The sequence below is a fragment of the Pinus tabuliformis genome, chromosome 5_1 (genome assembly GCF_031772625.1).
Source record: "Pinus tabuliformis cultivar Carrire ecotype Pingquan chromosome 5_1, CPIR1, whole genome shotgun sequence".
Lineage (NCBI taxonomy): Eukaryota > Viridiplantae > Streptophyta > Pinopsida > Pinales > Pinaceae > Pinus > Pinus tabuliformis.
Genome location: NC_142305.1, coordinates 791,952,803 through 791,957,935, shown reverse-complemented (window position 1 = coordinate 791,957,935; position 5,133 = coordinate 791,952,803). Strand labels below are relative to the sequence as shown.

General features: G+C 35.3%; 1 pseudogene; it reads right to left on the bottom strand.

Annotated features, from left to right (window-relative positions):
- Positions 1–2,801: 2,801 nt before the first annotated feature.
- Positions 2,802–4,853, bottom strand: LOC149167311 (pentatricopeptide repeat-containing protein At3g13880 pseudogene; annotated as a pseudogene).
- Between the last annotated feature and the right edge of the window lie 280 nt (positions 4,854–5,133).

Sequence of the window (5,133 nt, the reverse complement as noted above, 5' to 3'; positions counted from 1 at the left end):
ACACCTCTGGGAATCAATCACCTGTCCTAATCATCACCTAGGAACATGGGACTAACTGCCCACTCAAAATAATGGTAAAGAATTGGATACTTACTAATACCTTCAAAATTTGGTCTAATGGAAAACCTCAACAATCCCTTGGTGGAACAATGGATATTGTCAAAAAAATAAAAATAAAAATCAACTAAAAATTGTGCTACAGTCAAAGTCCTTGTTCAATTTGTTCCTACACTAAAGCATATCCCGAATGTTTATACTTGTAAATGTTATTAAATATGCATAAAATTATACACAAAATTTATAAGAATAAAAGTAGAGATGCATCCTAAACAATGAACCCCTGCTTTGTTCTTTACAAAAAATTATTAATGAACCTCCTTCATTAGGAAAAACGAGCCTAGCTCTAGATGCTAACCTCCATATATCACAACACATAATGATCTAATGTCAATTGCATTCCCAGCAAGCCTAAGAATTGAAAAATGAATGTCACAAATCGATAGCCACCTCTAGTCAAGAACCGTGTTCAAAGCATTTACTAGAGTAGACTTACCAAGAATGCCATTCATTGGTGTATGAATTTCATGAGAAATTGTAGCAAGCAACTGCATTACCAATAGAGCAAAGAGGTCTGGAAGATGTTATGTAAATAAAAATGATATTGACATAAGAATTCCTAGGATCCATAAACTGCATTAACAAAAGCATGCATAACATTGAGAATTTGAGATCGCATAACGTGTATCTCACAAACGAATAGTGAAAAGATAACAATTCTAGTTGCAACATAGATCTATAAAATTTTAGTGTTAAACATTAAAATAAATTCTGACAAATAATTCTTGAATTTAACCCTAACTTCTATCACATCTTTAAGGTTAAATTCATGAGGATGAAAACCTCGCAGATATTGTTAAGACAATCACAAATCTTATAAGAATCAACATTGTGACAAGACACTATGTTGGTTCGACATAGTCTCCAAGATCAGTTTGTAGTATCACTAAGTGGACCATATTATAATGTTGAAAAGTTCCAATTGCATGAAACTACAAATTAAGGTGGAAATGATCAAAATAATTGCTGCAGTTTCTGACTTCGAAACCTAGCCACAAGGTAAAAATTAACCAAAAAAAAATTAAAAATTAAAAACCAAAGGAAAAAAAGGTCACAAGAACCAACCACGTAGACCGGAAAGACTACAATCCCAGGTTGCAGGAATATTACAGAGGCCTACAATGCCATGAGTTATTGAAACACAAAGAAACTATAACGCCAATTTGGGATGATACATAAAACAACAAGTAATTTGACACACACAACAAAGCTAGATTGCTAAATACTCCAGAAGGCTGCAAAAAAAGGAAGGCCAAGAATCAGGAACACAAACACTATATAGAAGGAAAAATATCAAAGGAATTTTCACACGGTTGCTGTAGGAAATATGGTGATTGATGATTAACAATCCTCTAGTAATTGGAATATTTCATAATATATTTGTATGTACTTCAACTTTCAAGAGAGCTTTGAGGACACTTCATTGGCTCCTGAATCTCTCATTTCTCTTTGTAAGCCTGTTGGTGGTAGTTAAGATACCCAATAGAACAAGAAAAAGCCAAGATAATGAGTACATAGCCACAAGGGTTGGTACTAAGTAACAAGGACTACGTTGGTGTAATGACTCTTCCCTAATGAATTTTTGTGTGGTTATTTATAATTTATGCCTACATATACTATATAATGTGATTCTTTATGACAAAGAATAAGTAAAACACTTTTTACTGCATTGCATAGTCAAAAGAACTGAGGCAAGAGTACAAAGTTGCAAAGAGTATCCTCTAGACCCATTGTATCATGAGATATCTAACTCTAAAATTTCAAATCAAACTATCTTAAAGATCTCAACATTTATTAAAAAATCATAGCACATAAAGAAGAAACTACTTTCAGTTTAGTCCAATTGAGCCCTCATACATTATTTGCTAAAATCTATTCAAACTAGTAACCCACAAGTTTAGTACTGAGTAACATGTACTATGCTAGTGTACTAAATCCTTATTAGCGATTTGATATGTTGCTATTTACAATATTTTTACATATGTAACGCAATGTGAATCTTTATAGTGACAACATAAGTCATATACTTCCTAAAACATTGCATAGTCAAAAGAACTGAGACAAGAGTACAAAATTGTGAATAGAATCCTGTAGGATCCGTGGTACCAGGAAGTTAGGTTTCACGCAGCAGAAGTAGGAGATCTGTGGAAGTTATTAGAGAAATCACCATTGAATGTTTTTAAGCCAATTTTAAAACTATGTTTTTTCCAAGATTTTAAGGCCTTCAAACAAAGAATATTTTTGTGTGCCTTGAAGAATCATAAAAAATATTATATATGTTACCTTCTTCTTCCATTATCCACAATAGAGAGTATAACAACATAGATATCCAACAGAGTATCAAAGCTTTACTTCACAAAGCATTTCCTATTTCATTTATCTGTTCATCACCAATAATCCTCACAGGAACACGACCCATCCTTGAAATGATGAAAATGATTGCCATCCCTCAAAACAATTTCTCTTCCAGATACTCTAGAAATGAACTTGGAAGCACTGTGGAAATCCTCACATACACGAAGGTTTTTAATCACTTTGATAGATGTTCCATGTGATGTGCTGATAAGCCCAAATGCAATTTCCAACTTCTCGAAATGCCGGGCAAGAGAAGTTTCTTTCTATTCTTGCTCCACATCATGTAGAGAAAAGTTTGTGTTGGGCACATACCCTGCCTTCTTAATTTCCTACATCAAACTCTCTAATTTTGTATAGATACTCACTATTTGTAGGTGTGATCTATCCCCTACTGCAAAAGAATGAAATGTTTTCCTGACTTCAATCCAACTTAAACATGGTTCCTTTTTAACCCCCTTATCTGTCATCACATTTCTCACTTTTTTTGCATCATCCCACATGCCATAGGAGGCATATATATTTGATAGCAACACATATGTTCTCAATGTGTGGGGCTCTTACTCAATATCACATTTTGCTGCACGCTTCCCTATGTCCATTTTCCCATTGATCTTGTTGGCACCCAGCAAGGCCTGCCACACTACAACATCAGATTCAAATTTCATTTCATTGATGAACTACTCTGCCTAATATAGGCGTCCAACATGACCAAGAAGGTCAACAACAAAGGATTAATGCTCTAATTTTGATTTAATACCATGGTCTCTAGTCATGGAATCGAGGTAGTGACAACCTTCATCCACTAGGCCTACATGGCAGCAAGCATAGACGACACCAACAAAGGTAATATGGTTCGACTTTATTCCTTGTTATTGCATTTTCCCAAAGAGTTAGAGGGCTTTTTTCTATCATCCATTCTGAGCATGTCCTGATATCAACACAATCCATGACACTACATCTCATTTAGGCATTCCACTAAACATAGTGCATGCATCATCTATGATTCCAGACTTTGCATACATCCCAATGAAAGAATTTACCACAAAAACAAGTGATTCAAATCCAATTTTGATAGTGTGGGTGTGGATACTCTTACCCTGTTCCTCAGCTTCTATGCTGGCAGATGCACCCAGGATACTAGATAGAGTAAACTAATTTAGATTCATCCCTTCCCTTACCACTTGTTGAAAAGGTTTGAGGGCATCTTCACCATGCCCATTTTGGGCATATCCTGCAACCATTGTAGCCGATGAAACAATATCTTGTTTTGAAATTTTATCAAACCATTTATGTGCATCTTCTACTGCCCCACATTTGATATACAAGTCAACAAGATCACTTCCCACAAAGTCGTCTAATTAAAAATTTATTTTAATGATATGAACATGGATTTGTTTCCCATTCTCCAGAAATGCAAGGCTAGAGAAAAATCCAAGGATGTTGGAGAAGGTGAAATGGTTAGGTCTCATTCCCCTCCGTTGCATTTTGCTAAAGATACTTAGTGCCTACAAACCATATTTCGGGCATGATTCAACATTTGCAACCTAGAAAATCCCTACTATCATTGCATTCCATGTTACCACATTTTTATCAGGCATATTATAAAACATTGTAATTGCATCCTCTAGGCTTCCACAGTTAGTATACATATCAACTATGGAATTTCCCACATAGACATCAGACTCAAATCTAGTTTTAATAATGAGTCCATGGACTTGATTACCATGTTTTTGAGCTACATCACTACTGCATGCTTTGAGAACCCTACCGAATGTGAAGTGGGTGAGCTTCAAACCTACTTGTTTCATTTGACGAAAATGTTTCAGCGCCTTCACACCATGTCCATTTTGCGCATATCCTATAAGCAATGCATTCCATGAAACCTCATCTCTTTCAAACATTTCATTAAACACATCATGTGCCTCTTCTAGTAACCTACATTTGGCATACATATCAACAAGTGCATTTCCCACAAATATATGGTTATCATATCCACTTCTAATGATTTGGGTATGAACCTGCTTGCCATGTTCCAGATCTGTGAGGTTGGCGCACGCACTCAACACACTAGAAAAAGTGAAGTGATTTGGTTTCATACCCGACCTATGCATCATGTGAAAATGCCTTGGGACATCCTTGTAGAGATCGTGTTGGACATATCCTGAAATCAATACATTCAATGAAATCACAAATGGTTTATGTATTTTGTCAAAAATTTGGCGTGGATCCTCTAAACTACAACACTTGGTATACATATTTATGAAATTGTTATGCAAGAAAAGACAAGGCTTGAATCCATGTTTTATTATATGGACATGAATCTGTGTGCCTTCTGACAGAGCTTTTATCTAAATACACCCTTGCAATAGATTAGCATACATGTTAGAATATGTTGGGACCCTATGTTGGCTCGTTTGTGCCCATAAGTCCAATGCCTCATGCAATTGGTCATCCTTACACAATGCATTGATTTGTTTAGTGAAATCAAGATACTCTATGTTGGGTTGGTAATTCTATATTGGGTATTCTTCAATACTAGCACAACTACTATGATACTGAGAAGTCAAAATAGTTTTAAGGCATATTGCTGCTTTGAAGTATGAACTTTCAAATTCGATTTTCACCTGCACAACAAAATTGAATTCTCCTCTTCTATATTGC